The following is a 19,798-nucleotide window of genomic DNA, read 5'->3' on the forward strand; positions in this document are numbered from 1 at the left end:
GCACAAGTAGGCCCCTCGAGCCTGCTCCGCCATTCAATAAGATCATGGCTGATCCGATCTTAGCTAAGACTTCACTTTCCTGTCTGTTCCCCATAACCCTTGACTCCCTTATAGATCTCTACAACTCGCTGTGTAATTTAAAACATTTTCATCTCCCCTTTGGCTCTTTTGCCAATTACCGTCAATCTGTGTCCTCTGGTTACTGACCCTTCTGCCACTGAAAACAGTTTCTCCTTGTTTACTCCATCAAAACCCTTCATGATTTTGAACACTTCTATTAAATCTCCCCCTAACCTTCTCCGCTGTGAGAAGAATGATCCCACCTTCTCTAGTCTCCATGTAACTGAACTCCTGCACCCCTAGCATCATTCCAGTATGTTCGGGTTATATTCCAATTCCTTGCCCAAGTGGCTATTATTTGTAGGTCGGCCCTGCCAGTGAGTGTTCGCAGACTATTCAACCACTGGGGCCTTCTTACCCAAGCCCAGTCCTGACCCCACACACACACACACACACACACACACACTTGCATCAAGTGTTGGATAACAGGAGCAGTAGCCCTTCTAACCCAAGTCTCTGAAACAGATGATAAAGAAAGATAGGGCTCAATTTTCCCCAGTGATTTGCATCATTTTTTTGGCGCGCGTCGCTATTTTGGGCCTAAATTTAAAAATCCAGTCTCCCCAAAGATTGTGCGCCAGCGTAACTCAGTTAATTACGATTTTTTTTTTGTAACTTTTTTTTGCGTCATAGTCTGTGCCAGTTTTTCACAATTATGCAAGTTTGGCCAACTTACAATTCTCCTAGGACGGCGTATGTGATCACTCCCGAAAAACCTTCTAGGCACTTAAAAAAAATAACCCCAGCACACATCAAAAAATCGACGCAGAAAGACGCCATTGTTTTTAGGCGAAGTTTCGGGGCTCAGTTTGAAAAGAAGCCTGGGGTGGGGGGGGGGCGGGGGATCGAAGCCGAACTGAAGGGATGAACCCTTACACTATTCAGCAAACAGCATCAAATGAAGCCCAAGGGGTGGGGGTGCAGTTTCCCGATCTAAGCAAGCCTATTGCGCATGCTCAGACCTGGCTGTGGTCCATACTAGGGCGTCAGCCTTGGGGAGAGAGACAACAAAGAAGCTTGCCCTGCCTGCCGTTTTGAGCTTCTTGCAAAGGTGCAATTTAACCATGGGGGCAATACTGACAATGCCGTTCCTCGTGCAAGCCTTCTGCATGATGGTGCTGCGGAGGAGACGATTGATTCGACGTCATCGCATGAGGAACCTCAGAGCACGTAGGGTGATGGGCAGGAGGCCTTACCCACGTCAGGTATATTGAGACAGGCGTTCGTACCTTTACCTGAGTGATGCAGACTGTGTCAGAAGGCTGCATTTTCGCAAAGAAGTTGTTACCGAGATCTGTGAATTGATTAAAAACAGACCTGCAACCTAGAAGCGCAGGAGGATGCTTTGTCAGTTGAAGTGAAGGTTACAGCTGCACTTTAATTCTATGCATCTGGATCATTCCAGGCCACAACTGGGGATGTGTGCGCCATTTCTCAACATGCAACACATGTCTGCATTCGGCAGGTGACTGCTGCACTACATGCCTGGAGGAATGACTACATAAAGTTCCCCATGACTGCCTAGGCAATGTGTGACAGGATTGATGGCTTCCCAAATATACAGGGCAGCATTGATTGTAACCACATCGCCTTGTGAGCACTTTTGGAGGATTCCGAGATGTGCAGGAACAGAAAAGACTTCCACTCCGTGAATGTGCTGCTCATGTGTGACGACATGCATCGCATCATGTCAGTTGATGAGAGATACCCTGGGAGCACCCATAATGTGTTAATCCTACGCGAGAGTGCTATATCTGCCATGTTTCAGCTGCAGCCACAAGGGCAGAGCTGGCTGCTGGGAGACAAAGGGCACGGCCTCGCCACCTGGCTCGTGACTCCCCGACGCGTAACCCAGACGGAAGCTGACCGCGAATACAACATGTCGTACATTGCGACACGCAACATAATAGAGAGGACCATTGGCATCTTGAAACAGCGTTTCCGATGCCTGGACCATTCCGGAGGCTACTTGCAATACTCCCCTGAGATTGTCGGTCTGTTCACTGTTGTGTGCTGCATGCTGCATAACTTAACCATCATGAGGCAGCAGCAGCTGGTAGTGGAAGACCCACCTGAGGAGAGAGTGGCTGATAATGAGGAGGAAGATGCAGATGAACAGGAGGAGGAGGAAGACAAAGAAGCCATGCAACTACCTGAACCCGGAGCACGACGGTGGAGGAGGGCGGGCCGTCGTGCCCCTTTAACGATTGCTCGAGCCTTGCGCCAGCAGCTCATCCGTGAACGCTTTGCTGCCTGAAGGCTCAGCGGCAACTGTTCCAAATAGACCATGTTTACTGTTTGGACCGGTTCAGTAATGTTGTGTTTTGTTAATGGAACAAATAATGGAAATTATTCAGTTATAATTTAAAATATATTTTATTCAAAAGTTTAACAAACATTTGTTTGTACTTACAAGAATATTTTTATTAAAGTTATCAAACTTTAAAGTTTTCAGTTAAGATCACTTACAAACTTTTAAACTTGTAAATTTACATAACTTACAAAAAACGTTTAACTTGAGAACAATTTTTTTTTTGAAATTCGTAGCCAATCGTTCCAATTCTTTGTCAAATCACAAACGCCAGAGGTCACCTTGGGTCCATTCAAGGATCACTCTGCGCCAATGCTCTTAGCCAAAAGGCCTAGAGCCACTGCACCGTTCCTGGAAGTACTGCAATACCAGGTTCGTGCCATGGAGGTGGGTGTGTGCCCCCCCCACACACCTCCGTGGAGGTGGATGGGTCAAGCCACCCCACCCACCTCCTGTTTCCAAAAAAAGCATAGGAGAATCACCTTCCTGATCCAGGGAGAACCACCTTGGGGTTATGGTGGTTACTCCCCTGTCAGGTCAGTTACGCATAGACGTTTAACTTGAGAACAGTTTTTTTTTTTTTTTTTTAATTCATGTCCAATCGTTATCCAATCGTTACAATTCTTTGTCAAACGCCAGAGGTCACCCTGCACCAGTCAAGGATCACTCTGCGCCAATGCTCTTAGCCAAAAGGCCTAGAGCCACTGCACCGTTCCTGGAAGTACTGCAATACCAGGTTCGTGCCATGGAGGTGGATGGGTCAGGTCCCCCACACACCTCCGTGGAGGTGGATGGGTCACCAATCCCACCCACCTCCTGTTTACAAAAATGTAAGCATATACCTTCCTGACCAGGGAGAAACCACCCGGACGTCATGGTGGCTGGTCAGGTTAGTTATGCAGATCTTAGCCAAAAGGCCGAGAAGCGATCGTTTAACTTGAGAACAGTTACAACAGTAACAATAATAATAACAACAACAAAAGCAGCAAAGAAAGGCTGCACCCATCTCTCCTCCACCTTATTCTAAGACTCTGCTTGGTCTTGGTGTCTCCACCTCTGCCCGCAGGCCGTGGCACAGAGTTTCTCGGGTTGGTACCAAGCTTATTCTTTCGAACATCTCGGGTAATGCACACTTCTTTATGTGGCGAGGAGGGCACATGTGGAGGGCCCGGTTCGGGCCTCTTCAGAGGCTGGTCTGGGGATTGGAGTGGGAGTGGGAGTGGCGCGGGGTCTGGGCATGTTCCCTTATTGCAGCAGCTAACTCCGACATTCCCTCGCTCATGTGCCCTGACAGTGTCTCAACTACCTCCAACATTCCCTCCCTCATGTTCACTGACAGCGCATCAGCTACCTGCGACATTCCCTCCCTCATGTTCCCTGACAGTGTCTCAACTACCTGTGACATTCCCTCCCTCATGTTCCTGGACAGTGTTCCCATTTCTCGTGAAAGTGTTGTTACTTCTCCTGACAATCCCGATACCTCATCACCCACCCCACTGATGGTGTCCAGGAGTGATCGCGTAAGGCCAATGCTCTCCGCACTCATTGCCATCATCTGAACCACATCTGTTAGATCCTTCAGCTCAGGAGAGCGCTGTCGAGCTCTCCTTCCCCTCCTCACCCTGGGTGTGGTTCGCTGCACCCCACTGAGACCTGCAGCCTCGGACTGTGAGAAAGCATGGAATGTCCCAGCAACACTCATGCCACTCAGGAAAGGGACTGGCACCTTAATGGGCGGCACCTGCACCTCCTCCAAAGTGAGTATAAGTGAAGGCTTCATCCATCTCCACCCATTCCCCCTCACCTTCACCCCCATGCTCTTGGTCTTGAAGGTGGGATTGGAAGATGTTCTCCTCTTCAGGCTTGGCCGCGTCTGAATCTTCTTCTGCATCGTCAGGGTTGGCCTCAAGTTCTGCAAAATATAACAGAACAGACAAATGGTTAGGAACAGAGGAGGGGGCAGGGTGGGTGCATGAGTAGGTTCATACAGCGCAGGCAGCAGGCTGATTTGAAGGATCACGATGAATGATAGCACATTGCAACAACCGAAGCGTAGCTGACGGAGACATCCCCATGAACCGAAGCATGGCTAGCCCACGCAGTACTTGGCGTTTAGCAAAACCAGACTGGAATTTGCAGGACTTACCCTCTCCCTCGAGTGTGGGCGCAGCTTGTGCAGTGGTGGTTGCTTTTCCCCAAGCAGGGCCCATCAAAGCAGCGACCTTGTCTTCCAAGGGTGTCAGTGGGGTCAGATTTGCCAGGCCTCCTCCTGTTCGAGTTCTTTCCCTTTTGTTGTGTGCCACCTTCCTCTACAAAGATGAAAATATAACTTTTTAGAGAGGGTCTTTCTGCTGGGTGGGACACAGCTGGTCACATTTACAATTGCAATTCCATTGAATAAATGAAAATATTACTTACACTAACTACTTGACCAAGGTCCTGGCACTTTTTGCACTGGCCTCCAGACCTCGGGGTGGTCACCATTGCACAGTAATCTTCTGCAACTTGGTTCCAGTGTTTCTTCATTTCTTTTGGTGAAACTTTTATGTGATCTCTGCTGGTGTCCAGCTCGTGCCATCTGGCCTCAATTACAGTAACCAGAGCCTCCACTTCATCCTGTGAGAAATTCTTGTTCCTTGAGCCGTGTTGCATCTTGTATTACAGCTCCGATTTTTCCACTGAGAATTAAAGTTCTCACACACAACTGGCTCTTTAAAAATGGCCGAATACAGACCGGGAGCTGTACTGGGCATGTGCGTCCATAGCAGTCACATTAAAAAATGTCCTTTTTTTCGCGCATGTGCGGAAGGGGGGACATAATTTTTTCAGCGCAAGCGTTAGGCTCCACCCACCCCCCCCCCCCCCCCCCCACTACAGGACAGGCTGCCCGGCGCCAATTTCAGAAAATGGAGTAGTTGGGACCAGAAAAAACAGGCATAACTCTGGCTATACGCCAAAAAACAGCATTGGGGAAAATTGAGCCCAAAGACTTGCATTTATATAGCGCCTTTCACGGCCACCAGATGTCCCAAAGCGCTTTACAGCCAATGAAGCACTTTTGAATTGTAGTCACTGTTGTAATGTAGTCAATTTGCGCACAGCAAGCTCCCACAAGCATCATCATCATAGGCAGTCCCTCAAAGCGATGAGTTCATCGGTGTTTCAATGAAGGACCTAATATTCCAGATCCCGAACTACATCCTGAAAGGTGGAAGATGCCTGTGGGTGGATTTTTTTAACATGTGGTGGCCGTCCCACAAACAGCAATGAGATGATGACCAGATAATCTGTTTTAGTGACGTTGATTGAGGGATAAATATTGGCCAGGACACCAGGGAGAGCTCCCCTGCTCTTCTTCGAAAAAGTGCCATGGGATCGTTTATGTCCACCTGAGAGAGCAGACAGGGCCTCAGCTTAACGTCTCATCCGAAAGACGACACCTCCGACAGTGCAACGCTCCCTCAGCACTGCACTGGAGTGCCAGCCTAGATTATTTTTTTGTTCTTAAGTCTCTGGAGTGGGACTTGAACCCACAACCTTCAGACTCAGAGGTGAGAGTGCTACCCACTGAGCCACAGCTGACACTTCTACATACACAGATCTCCCCCAGCTGAGGTCAGATAACTAAACACATACTGGGGATGGAATCTAGGACCCTGCTAGTCGTTATGACTCTGCTGTTCATTAGCAACATAGACTGAGGCATCGGGGAGTTCTTCAAGCTGTTTTTTTATATAAGAAAGCTACTACTTTAGCTCATTCCACGGTTCAACTGGTAAATGCCACATGGAGCTGAACTCCATGCCTGAGAAGGTTCCAGGTTATACTCAATTAACTGACCCGGCTTTGGTGGCATTCCAATTGACCTCGTGTCCTGGCTAGGGAAGAAAAATAAATCAAGTCGGCCTTCCACTCTTGATTCTATCCAATAGCACACGCTAGAAAGTGTGCATGTCGGGTATGGACAGCATTGGCTCAGCTGCAATGCCCCCCCTCCATTGTCAAATAGCCAGCTGGCATCTCATTGTCTGGGTTAATCCATCAAAAGGGGGAACTTGTGCAAGGAACCAGAGGGTGTCTGGCATCAGTCGAACTGCATCTCAACTGCCCTCTCCGGCTGTAATTTTTTTATTCATTCGCGGGATGTGGGCGTCACTGGCAAGGCCGGCATTTATTGCCCATCCCTAATTGCCCTTGAGAAGGTGGTGGTGAGCCACCGACTTGAAACGCTGCAGTCTGTGTGGTGAAGGTTGTTGGGGAGGGGATTCCAGGATTTTGGAATCCCCTCCCCAAGAATTCTCTTAATAAAAAGAATAACTGAAGCACTTTCTTTTAAATTACCTTATTTTGGCTAATATTGGGATCCAACTTGAAATATTTGTCATGTTCATTTGCATCGTCCCAAGACATTTGTACAACGCCATCGTTCAGTGAAAATAAATGGGTTAATGCCTGTTATGTATTGATGCTTGGGGTCACCGGAGGGCGCCACTGTCGGAGGTCATCGGGCTGTACGCGCATGTGCACGGTCACTGGTATATAAGCGGGGGGGGGGGGGCGGATACTATGTCACCGGGTACTTTTGGGCACGAATAAAGTTGGATCAGGTTTACACCTGAGGCAGTTTACCGTAACAAGACTCTTGAGTCATTACAGTGCCTCTGTTTAAAGAGCAGAGAATGGAATGCTTTCTCAATACAACCAGTGAACATCTGCCACGATCACTGACGATTTTTACTTTTGCACTGTCGTTAAAGTAGTGGGCAGAAGAATATCATACAGATGAATTAGCCGCACTAATGATAGCAAGTGACTCGCTCATTTTTGAGTATTTATAATGGTTTATATTGTAAGGACGAATCAGGAAGGTACCACTTAGATTAACGGTATATTTGCATACTTTCCATAACTGGTCAGCAGATCTTAACTAAACAGAGTTCACTTCAGAAGATATCATGCGCCTGTTTCAGCAAGAGGCTTTATTCTGTGGTAATCTGCAAATCCACCTCCTTAAGTTTTCGTCATAGGAACAGGAGTACGCCTGAAATGAGCTTTCGACCACATATCCGCAGCATAGCCTATTTCCACCATCGTAACTTCCCCCGTCTCCGCCTTTGCCTCAGCTCATCCGCTGCTGAAGCCCTCATCTATGCCCTTGTTACCTCTAGACTTGACTATTCCAAAGCACTCCTGGCTGGCCTCCCACATTCTACCCTACGTAACCAAAGGTGATCCAAAACTCGGTGACCCGTGTCCTAACTCGCACCAAGTCCCGCTCACCCATCACCCCTGTGCCTGCTGACATACATTTGCTTCCGGGTTAAGCAACACCTTGATTTCAAGATTCTCATCCTTATTTTCAAATCCCTCCATGGCCTCGCCCCTCCCTACCTCTGTAATCTCTTCTAGACTCGCAATCCCCGCTCCTCTAATTCTGCCCTCTTGAGCATCCCTGATTATAATCGCTCAACCATTGGTGGCTGTGCCTTCTGTTGCCTAGGCCCCAAGCTCTGGAACTCCCTGCCTAAACCTCTCCACCTCTCTACCTCTCTTTCCTCCTTCAAGACGCTCCTTAAAACCTCCCTCTTTGACCCTCACCTGCACTAATTTCTACTTATGTGGCTCGGTGTCAAATTTTTAATCTCATAATACACCTGTGAAACGCTATGGGACGTTTCACTACGTTAAAGGCGCTATATAAAAACAAGTTGTTGTTTGGTTAACAAAAATCTATTACTCTCAGATTAACAATTAACAATTGATCTAGCACCGACTGCCGTTTGCGGTAGGGTGTTCCAAAGTTAACCCGCCCTTTGTGTGTAGAAGTGTTTCCTAGTTTCACACCTGAAAGACCTAGCTCTAATATTTTGCTATGCCCTCTAATCCTCGACTACACAGCCGGCGAGAATTGCTTCTCTCTATCTACCCTATCTGTTCCTCTTCAGATTTTGGAAACTTCGGTCAAGTCATCCCTTAACCTTCTAAATTCCAGGGAATACAGTCCTAGTTATAGAATCTTTCTCCTTCGTAAAGCTGAAGGGAACACATGATAATTTACACATTTTTTTTTCGGTTCCAGTTTCCTCGAATGTAATGCCATTCTCCATTCTAACTATGTTTTTATCATTTAGCCTTGTTTTTTGACGTGGGGTCGGTTGAGGGGAATTCGATATAGAAACATAGAAAATAAGTGCAGGAGTAGGACATTCGGCCCTTCAAGCCTGCATCACCATTCAATAAGATCATGGCTGATCATTCCCTCAGTACTCCTTTCCTGCTTTCTCTCCAGACCCCTTGATCCTTTTAGCCGTAAGGGCCATATCTAACTCCCTATTGAATATATCCAATGAACTGGCCTCAACAACTCTCTGTGGTAGGGAATTCCACAGGTTAACAACTCTCTGAGTGAAGAGGTTTCTCCTCATCTCAGTCCTAAATGGCCTACCCCTTATCTTTAGACTGTGTCCCCTGGTTCTGGACTTCTCCAACATCGGGAACATTCTTCACGCATCTAACCTGCCCCATCCCGTCAGAATCTTATATGTTTCTATGAGATCCCCTCTCATCCTTCTAAACTCCAGTGTATAAAGGCCCAGTTGATCCAGTCTCTCCTCATATGTCAGACCAGCCATCCCGGGAATCAGTCTGGTGAACCTTCACTGCACTCCCTCAATAGCAAGAACATCCTTCCTCAGATTAGGAGACCAAAACTGAACACTATATTCCAGGTGGGGCCTCACTAAGGCCCTGTACAACTGCAGTAAGACCTCCCTGCTCCTATACTTAAATCCCCTAATTATGAAGGCCAACAAGTTTCGGGACGCGCATAGAACTGCGCAGCCCCGACCTGGACGCCCGTTTTTCACGCGACAAAGTGCGCCTAAAAAAAACTTCCAGATTCTTGGGCTCTCTGCTGGTCCTCTTGAGCCTGGCGCGGCGCAGCACGACCTGTAGGGGGCGGAGCTAGGTCCCTGCGCTGAAAACAGTGCCGGGACCTCTGCACTTGCGCGCTACAGTGGGCGCGCATGTGCAGTAGCTCCAGGCGCCCAAAACTGTGTGGGAGGGGCCTGAAGCACGCAGCCCCTAGCCCTGGCCGAATGGCCTCACTGGGGCTGCGTGCTTAAGGCTCCTCCCACGGCCAGCTCCTGCTTCCTCCCGACCCGACTCAACTCCCGCTTCCCGACCCGACTCAACTCCCACTTCCCGCTTCCCCCTGCCCCCGGACTGGACCAGCGCGCCCCCCTCCCCCCCCCCCCCCCCAACCTGACCTCCCTCTTCCTCCCCCCCCGACCCGAACCGAACCGACCTCCCTCCCACCACCCCCCGACCCGACCCGCGCTCCCAACCCCCCCCCCCCCCCACACACACCCCCGGACTGGACCCGACCCAACCTGACCTCCCTCCCCCCGCCCCCGACTCGAACCGACCCGCGCTCCCTCCCTCCCTCCCTCCCTCCCTCCCTCTCCCCCCCCCCCGACCGAACCAACCCGACCTCCAACCTCCCCCCCGACCCGACCCGTGCTCCCAGCCCGTTCAGCCTCCCCCCCACCCTTCTCCTTTCACCCCCCCTTCTCCTTCCCCTCCCCTTCTCCTTTCCCCCCCTTCTCCTTTTCCCCCGCTCCCTTCCCCTTCTCCTTTTCCCCCCCGACTCCTTTCCCCCCGCTTCTCCTTTCCCCCTCCCCCTTCTCCTTTCCCCCCTTCTTCTCTTTTCCCCCTCTTCTCCTTTCCCCTTCTCCTCTCCCTGCCTTTCCCCTTCCCCTCACCCCCCTTTCCCCTTCCCCTCTCCCTCCCCCTTTCCCCTTCCCCTCTCCCCCCCTTCTCCTCCACCCCTTCCCCTTCTCCTCCCCCTTCCCCTTCTCTTCTCCCCCCCTTCCCCTTCTCCTCCCCCCCTTCCCCTTCTCCTCCCCCCCCTTTCACATCTCCTCCTCCCCCCTTCCCCTTCTCCTCCTCCCCCCCCCTCATTGAATGGCGGTGCAGGCTCGAAGGGCCGAATGGCCTATTTATACACCTATTTTCTATGTTACCTGCATGCCAACTTTCAGTGACTGATGAACCATGACACCCAGGTCTCGTTGTACCTCCCCTTTTCCTAATCTGCCGCCATTCAGATAATATTCCTCCTTCGTGTTTTTGCCCTCAAAGTGGATAACCTCACATTTATCCACATAATACTGCATCTGCCATGCATTTGCTCACTCACCTAACCTGTCCAAGTCACCCTGCAGCCTTTTAGCATCCTACTCACAGCTCACACTGCCACCCAGTTTAGTGCCATCGGCAAACCTGGGGATATTACACTTAATTCCTTCATCTAAATCATTAATGTATATTGTAAAGAGCTGGGGTCCCAGCACTGAGCCCTGCGGCACCCCACTAGTCACTGACTGCCATTCTGAAAAGGACCCGTTTATCCCAACTCTCTGCTTCCTGTCTGCCAACCAGTTCTCTATCCACATCAGTACATTACCCCCAATACCATGTGCTTTGATTTTGCACACCAATCTCTTGTGTGGGACCTTGCCAAAAGCCCTTTGAAAGTCCAAATACACCACATCCACTGGTTCTCCCTTGTCCACTCTACTAGTTACATCCTCAGAAAATTCCAGAAGATTTGTCAAGCATGATTTCCCTTTCATAAATCCATGCTGACTTGGACCAATCTTGTCACTGCTTTCCAAATGTGCTGCAATTTCATCTTTAATAATTGATTCCAACATTTTCCCCACTACTGATGTCAGGCTAACCGTTCTATAATTCCTCGTTTTCTCTCTCCCTCCTTTTTTAAAAAGTGGTGTTACATTAGCTACCCTCCAGTCCATAGGAACTGATCCAGAGTCGATAGACTGTTGAAAAATGATCACCAATGCATCCACTGTTCCAAGGCCACTTCCTTAAGTACTCTGGGATGCAGACTATCAGGCTCCGGGAATTTATCAGCCTTCAATCCCATCAATTTCCCTAACACAATTTCCCGCCTAATAAGGATATCCTTCAGTTCCTCCTTCTCACTAGACCCTCGGTCTCCTACTACTTCCGGAAGGTTATTTTTGTCTTCCTTTGTGAAGACAGAACCAAAGTATTTGTTCAACTGCTCTGCCATTTTGTTGTTCCCCATTATAAATTCACCTGAATCCGACTGCAAGGGACCAACATTTGTCTTCACTAATCTTTTTCTCTTCACATATCTATAGAAGCTTTTGCAGTCAGTTTTTATGTTCCCGGCAAGCTTCCTCTCGTACGCTATTTTCCCCCTCCTAATTAAACCCTTTGTCCTCCTCTGCTGAATTCTAAATTTCTCCCAGTCTTCGGGTTTGCTGCTTTTTCTGGCCAGTTTATATACCTCTTCATTGGATTTAACACTATCCTTAATTTCCCTTGTTAGCCACGGTTGGGCCACCTTCCCCGTTTTATTTTTACTCCAGACAGGGCTGTACAATTGTTGAAGTTCATCCATGTGATCTTTAAATCTTTTTACGTATCATTCGCCAGTCTATTCTAGCCAAATCACGTCTCATACCATCGAAGTTACCTTTCCTTAAGTTCAGGACCGTAGTCTTTGAATTAACTGTGTCACTCTCCATCTTAATAAAGAATTCTACCATATTATGGTCACTCTTCCCCAAGGGGCCTCGCACAACAAGATTGCTAATTAGTCCTTTCTCATTACACATCACCCAGTCTAAGATGGCCAGCCCTCTAGTTGGTTCCTCGACATATTGGTCTAGAAAACCATCCCTTATATCCTCCTCCACCGTATTGCTACCAGTTTGGTTAGCCCAATCTATATGTAGATTAAAGTCGTCCATGATAACTGCTGTACCTTTATTGCATTCATCCCTAATTTCTTGTTTAATGCTGTCCCCAACCTCACTACTACTGTTTGGTGGTCTGTACACAACTCCCATTTGCGTTTTCTGCCCTTTGGTATTCCGCAGCTCCACCCGTACAAAATTCCACATCATCCAAGCTAATGGCCTTCCTTACTATTGCGTTAATTTCCTCTTTAACCAGCAACGCTATCCCACCTCCTTTTCCTTTCTGTCTATCCTTCCTGAATGTTGAATACCCTTGGATGTTGAGTTCCCAACCTTAGTCACCCTGGAGCCATGTTGCCGTAATCCCAATCACATCGTATCCGTTAACTGCTATCTGTGCAGTTAATTCGTCCACCTTATTCCGAATACTCCTCGCATTGAGGCACGGAGCCTTCAGGCTTGTCTTTTTAACACACTTTGCCCGTTTGGAATTTTGCTGTAATGTAGCCCTTTTTGATTTTTGCCTTGGATTTCGCTGCCCTCTGCTTTTACTTTTCTTCTTTCTATCTTTTGCTTCTGCCTCCATTCTACTTCCCTCTGTCTTCCTGCATAGGTTCCCATCCCCCTGCCATATTAGTTTAACTCCTCCCAAACAGCACTAACAAACACTCTGCCTAGGACATTGGTTCCGGTCCTGCCCAGGTGCAGACCGTCCGGTTTGTACTGGCCCCACCTCCCCCAGATCCGTTCCAATGTCCCAGGAATTTGAATTCCTCCCTTCTGCACCACTCCTCAAGCCACATATTCATCTGAGCTAGCCTGCGATTCCTACTCTGACTGGCACGTGGCACTGGTAGCAATCCTGAGATTGCTACCTTTGAGGTCCTACTTTTTGATTTAACTCCTAGCTCCCTAAATTCTGCTTGTAGGACCTCATCCCGTTTTTTTACCTATATCGTTGGTACCTATATGCACCACGACAACTGGCTGTTCACCCTCCCCATTCAAAATGCCCTGCAGCCACTCCGAGACATCCTTGACCCTTGCACCAGGGAGGCAACATACCATCCTGGAGTCTCGATTGCGGTCGCAGAAACGCCTATCTATTCCCCTTACAATAATGTACTCTAAATTCAGAGTTGTTTAATTCAAATAATCTAATTTAAAGAAAGGATTTTTTCACTTAATTTCCTAATTTGCTGTGTTACTTGTATTGTTTAATTCAATTATTGAATAATTCCATTTTGCAGTGCAGCAAATAAATTATCAGTGGACAGTGCAAAAATACTTGGTAACTTAAGCATCCTTTTGGTAATAAAAAGAAGCCTTTTGGGTCCAAGGTTATTTCTTTTTGATTCATTTTTCAACCGGGCCTTCCTATTACATCCCTCAATCTCTTTTTCTGTTTAAAAGTCGCTTTCAATTCCTGTTTTGAATCTGTTCGTACCAAACATTTCAGCGGCCTGCGTGTTTCATTTGACATTAATAGAAACACTCTCAGCTCAGAATGTCCGACAGTCTACACCAGGCTACTGCTACTTGAAAACTTGATACAAGAAAGAGAACTTGCATTTCATAATAAAACGCCTTCCACAACCTCAGGAAGTCACAAAACGCCTTACAATGTCGGAAACGCAACAACCAATTTGCGCAAGGGTAGGTCCTACAAACAGCGATGAGATAACTGATCAGATAATCTGATTTATGGGTTAGTTGAGCATCTCCGACAGTGCAGCACTCGCTCAGATTTTGTGCTCAAGTCTTTGGAGTGGGATTGAACTCACGACCTTCTGACTGAAAGGTGAGAGTGCTAACCAACCGAGACACAGCTGACACATCCACCAGCTTTTGAAAAGGGTTGATGAAGGCATTTTCACTACACATATATTAAGATAATGTACAAGATGCAATTAGATTGTTCTGACTCATGAAAGGGAGGCCAACTCATTCATTGCATTAGAACCGCCTCATATCCGGTGTGATTCAGTCACTTGTCTTCATCTCTGAAATGAACATAGGAATGTTTTCTTATCCTTTTATGCAATATTTATCTCAGGAATATGTGTCTAACCAATCATGGAATCTTTATCCTCGATTTCTTCCTTCCCTCCCCCTCCATTTATTTTAATTTACTGAGCAGTTGAGAAACATTAGCAGAAAATATTATTTTTAAATTTAGCTCTTTTAGAGACAAAGGCCCTGAAATAGCCCGGCCCTGAAGTCCCGGCCCTGAAGTCCCGGCCCTGAAGTCCCGGCCCTGAAGTCCCGGCCCTGATGCGGATTGGGCCTATGAGAGGCGCTCCTGGGGCGGCAGCGCGGCACTGAATCCAGCGACACGCGGAGCAGGCCGGTGCTACGTGGATGCTCCAAGCAGCACCGACGCACTACAATGCCCCTTCCCTTCCATTAAGCGGGAGGGCCGCTCCACTGCACGCTCTGCAGGCCCTTTGGGCCACCAGGGAGACGATTGACCAGGCCTGTGGCCCGGCACGCAAAGCAGGGTGCCGGGCCGCACGATGGCAGGCTGGTCGTCGCGAGGGCCGCCATTGTCGTGCCGAAGCAAGAGTCGGCCGACACATAAAGATGGCAGCCCGGAGCGCTAAAGCCCCCCCGTTTAAGGGGCACCCCAGCGGCAGATGTTCGGCAGCTTTACAACCCGCGAAGCTGCCACTGACATCCGCCCGCGACAGCCTCAAGGCCCCCGGGACAATTCCCCCCCCACGGGACGCAAAAGGGGTCGGCGCGCACGACGATGACATCATCACCGGTTGAGCACCGGAGCGCAGCATCGCCGGGACAGCACCTGGAGGCACCCCGGGTGAAAACACCATTGCGCCCTGTTAGCCCCCTGTTAGCACCCCCCCCTCCCCAGGGAGGCGCTAACAGGGCGAGAAAAGGGGGCAATTTTAGTCCCAAAGACTTGTTATTAAAACACGATTGCACAGAAGTTGAACTGCCTTTTAAATTGAGCATTTTCCAAGCCGACTGAGAGTCTGAACATATTTATAAAATGCTTCATGAGGCACATTCTGGAGAAAATGGAAAGCGCTGGTCTTTGTAAAACTAATACCTACGGCAAAATGCTACCTTCCGCAAAAGAATTAGAGAACCAGTTGCACTGCAGCTCGCTGGTTACTAAAGCTACGAGCACAAGGGAACCTATAACGGCCTGAAACGTGGTTTAAAATGTTGTTTGAATCATGTGCCTGTTGCTCAGTGAGTAATGTTGGAGACTGTAATAATTACTCGACTGTACATTTAACAAACTGAAAATTAATCACTTTGTGGTCAGCTTAGCGAGTACCAGTTATTCTCAGGGCTGCGCACACATTTCAATGGCTAATTCAGATCCGGTTCAGCACAGAATTAGTTCTGCAGCAAAAATGGTAAAATGCTATTTATTTTTTTTTTAAAAAGATCTTTCGTTTCCCCAAGTAGCCTATGCGTTGCCTGAAAAAGTTTTAATAGACTTGCAGGCTTTTTTGTGACATTTCGCAACCAATTGGCCAGCTGGATATCCCACAAATAACCAGAAATCGCAGCAAGCTTGAGTGTCAATTACCCAGAAGGCCAACACTGTAATGCATGTGCTCTGGAAAATCTCTGATTGAAAAGAATGCTGGACAATTTTTACCTGCCAGGAATCTGTATCGAAGGAAGTTCTCCTGCGTTGTCCGGTCTGTAGTTCGCTATGGAATATTATAACGGCAAGTTTATCCATTTATCTGATGCAAAGTACATAAGTGTGACATCTTTGATTCATAAGAAATAGGAGCAGGAGTAGGCCATTTGGCCCCTCGAGCCCGCTCCGCCATTCAATAAGATCATGGCTGATCTGACCTTGGCCTCAACTCCACTTCCCTGCCCGCTCCCCATAACCCTTGATTCCCTTATCCTTCAAATATCTGTCTATCTTCACCTTAAATATATTCAATGACCCAGCCTCCACAGCTCTCTGGGGTAGAGAATTCCACAGATTCATGACCCTCTCACAGAAGAAATTCCTCCTCGTCTCCGTTTTAAATGGGCGGTCCCTTATTCTGAAACTATGCCCCCAAGTTCTAGATTCCCCCAGGAGGAGAAACATCCTCTCTGCATCTACCCTGTCAAGCCCTCTTAGAATCTTATACGTTTCAATATGATCACCTTTCATTCTTCTGAACTCCAATGAATATAGGCCCAACCTGCTCAACCTTTCTTCATAAGACAACCCCCTTATCTCAGGAATCAACCTCGTGAACCTTCTCTGAACAGCGTCCAATGCAAGTATATCCTTCCTTAAATGAGGAGACCAAAACTGTACACAGTACTCCAGGTGTGGTCTCACCAATACCCTGTACAGTTGTAGCAGGACTTCCTTGCTTTTATACTCTATCCCCCTTGCAATAAAGGCTAACATTCCATTTGCCTTCCTAATTACTTGCTGTACCTGCATACTAACTTTTTGCGTTTCATGTACAAGGATCCCCAGATCCCTCTGTACCACAGCATTTTGTAATCTCTCCCCATTTAAATAACAATTTGCTGTTTTATTTTTCCTGCCAAAGTGGATAACCTCACAAGTTCCCACATTATACTCCTCATCTACAAAATATATGTAATAATATAAACCTATTTGAATCTTTTAAATTGGGAATCTGTGCCATCTGAGGGCATCGCCACTTGCTCAAGCTTGAACTGTATAAAACACTAGTTAGGCCACAGCTAGAGTACTGTCTGCAGTTCTGGTCACCACATTACAGGAAAGATGTGATTGCACTAGAGCCCAACCAATCTGCCTCACACAACTGCGACACCCCTTATACTAAAACATTCTACACTTCACCCCAACCGGAGCCATGTGATCTCCTGGGAGAGATAAAAACCAGATAAAAACCCAGGCCAATTTAGGGAGAAAAAATCTGGGAAAATTCCTCTCCGACCCATCCAGGCGATCGAAACTAGTCCAGGGGATCACCCTGGCCGTATTCTATTCCCTGTAGTACTTACCATTATATCTGCGCCGGCCAACAAGAGGTCATCCCGTCTAATCCCAATTACCAGCTCTAGGTCCGTAACCCTGCAGGTTACTGCCCTTTAAGTGCCCAGCCAACCATCTCTTAAAAGTGGTGAGGGTTTCTGCATCCACCACCACATGAGAGAAAAGGGAATAGAAAGATATGCTGAAGATAAGGCAGATGGAATGGGAGGGGACTGGTGTGGAACATAAACACCAGCACAGGCTGGTTGGGCCGAATGGCCTGTTTATGTGCTGCACATACTGTACTGTATTAGAAAGGTAAAGACAGTGGAAACAGGTTACAGCAATCTGCAAAACAGCAACAGAAGTTGCTAAATGCTTGCAGAAAATTACAAATAGAACTGACTACTGGAAGATATTCGCTTATCTTTTCTCGACTTCGCTTAGATAGGTACTTCATATATCAATCTATTTACTATAGGAATTAATAGATGAACAAAATGTCAAGATCCATCTCTCACCTTTTAGCATCCTGGTGGTCACATGATACAAAAATTATGAAGTTGTTGACTAATCACAGCAATCAATCTTCATCAGTTAGTTTTATAACAAGCCCAGACATGACGCAAGTGGGTGGTGGGGGTCTGGAACTCACTACCTGAAAGGTTAGTAGAGGCAGAAACTCTCATTGCATTAAAAAAATACTTGGATGTGCACTTGAAGTGCCGTAACCTACAGGGCTACGAACCAAGAGCTGGAAAGTGAGATTCAGCTGGGTAGCTATCTGTCGGCCGGCTCGGACACAATGGGCCGCATGGCCACCTTCCGTGCTGTAAATTTCTATGATTCATGAAAACCGTATAAAAGGAAAACCATCATGGAAAACCGTAAGTCCAAAATCTCCTGTACCTCCGAAGCATGCCATACCTACCACATGGCACGTCTCAAGTTACCCGTATACTGAATCCCCAAATGTTATTTACTGAAAGAAATCGATCTAATTTTCATTTGATTGAATGAATACTAACTTCTTCCACTGTCTCCCGAGGGAGGCTGTTCCATAGATTGACCACTCGCTCACTGAAATATTGTTTCATCAGATTAGTTTTGAATGTAACCGCCTTCAAGTGCAAGCCATACCCTCTGGTTCTGTTCTGGACAAGGTGGAGTTGTTATTGTCAACATTATCTAGTCCCTTTAGAATCTTAAAAACAGCAATCCTATCACCTCTCGCCCTTCTATCTTCCAGTGAGAATATGCCCAATTTACACACTCGCTCCTCATAATCCAATCCCTCCACTCCCTCAGTCATTATAGTCGCTCTCTTCCACATCATTCAATAGCTGCAATATCCTTTTTGTACAGTGATGAGCAGAACTGTGCACAGTATTTTAAGTGCGGTCGCACCAATGATTTATAAATGTGGCGGGATTACCTCACTTTCGGCTCACAATTGACCTTTTAATCCATTGCAATAGCTTCAATTTATTGTCAGCCAGGACCCTCCCAGATCTCTTTCATTTTCCAGGCACAATATTTTCTTTCCATTTAAATAAAAGTCCCCTTCCCGAATTTTGAGTCCCCAGCTGAAGCATTTTGCATTTCCCTGCATTGAATTTTGTCTGCCACTTGCCTGCCCAGTTACCAAGTATGTTCAAATCCTCCTGTAGCTGATCCTGTTCAGCTTTGGAGTCTGCCACCACCATTAGCTTTGTATCATCTGTAGATTGGGTCACTGTACCCGTGACTTCTAGCTCCAGATTATTTACAAAGGATAGGAAACAACACAGGCCCATTAGTGGTGCTATGTTGGGAGTGAAGGGAAATACTGAGTTTGATACCTCTAGGCTTGCTCCCGGGACCACAACTACTTCGAATTTGAGGAGAAACTTCTTCACCCAGAGAGTGGTGAACCTGTGGAATTCTCTACCACAGAAAGTTGTTGAGGCCAATTCACTAAATATATTCAAAAAGGAGTTAGATGTAGTCCTTACTACTCGGGGGATCAAGGGGTATGGCGAGAAAGCAGGAATGGGGTACTGAAGTTGCATGTTCAGCTCATTGAATGGCGGTGCAGGCTCGAAGGGCCGAATGGCCTACTCCTGCACCTATTTTCTATGTATCTATGCATCAGTGACCTGGATTCAGAAAGCCAATGAAAAGTGGTCAAATTTGTTGATGACACTAAGCTGTGTGGGATCACATTGCAGCTTACATGCTGCATGGAGTTCTGGTTGCCCAGAAGCGAAGGATATTCAAGCACCCCCCGTAACAAATAGTCAAATAGCTAATCATCGGGTCCAAGAACCCGGTACGGCCGGAGTCATGGAGGTTCTTTTTTATTCGTTCCTGGGATGTGGGCTTCGCTGGCAAGGCCGGCATTTATTGCCCATCCCTGGTGGTGGTGAGCCGCCGCCTTGAACCGCTGCAGTCCGTGTGGTGAAGGTACTCCCACAGTGCTGTTAGGGAGGGAGTTCCAATATTTTGACCCAACGACGATGAAGGAGATTATTCCATCACACTCCGGCCTTGTGCTTTGTAGATGATGGAAAGGCTTTGGGGAGTCGGGAGATGAGACACTCGCCGCAGAATACCCAGCCTCTGACCTGCCGATCTTAACAGCAGGGGCCTCATTTGCATCTTGTAACTCCG

The 19,798-nt window shown here is 47.6% G+C and overlaps 1 protein-coding gene and 1 pseudogene across 1 annotated transcript in view; one reads left to right on the forward strand and one right to left on the reverse strand.

The window, feature by feature from the left end:
- Window positions 1–19,798, forward strand: part of LOC139277593 (guanine nucleotide-binding protein G(s) subunit alpha) — a 352,449-nt gene that overhangs the window by 231,280 nt on the left and 101,371 nt on the right. The window lies entirely within an intron of this gene.
- LOC139279702 (U2 spliceosomal RNA) lies at window positions 3,131–3,360 on the reverse strand (annotated as a pseudogene).

This window comes from Pristiophorus japonicus, chromosome 1 (assembly GCF_044704955.1).
Source record: "Pristiophorus japonicus isolate sPriJap1 chromosome 1, sPriJap1.hap1, whole genome shotgun sequence".
NCBI lineage: Eukaryota > Metazoa > Chordata > Chondrichthyes > Pristiophoridae > Pristiophorus > Pristiophorus japonicus.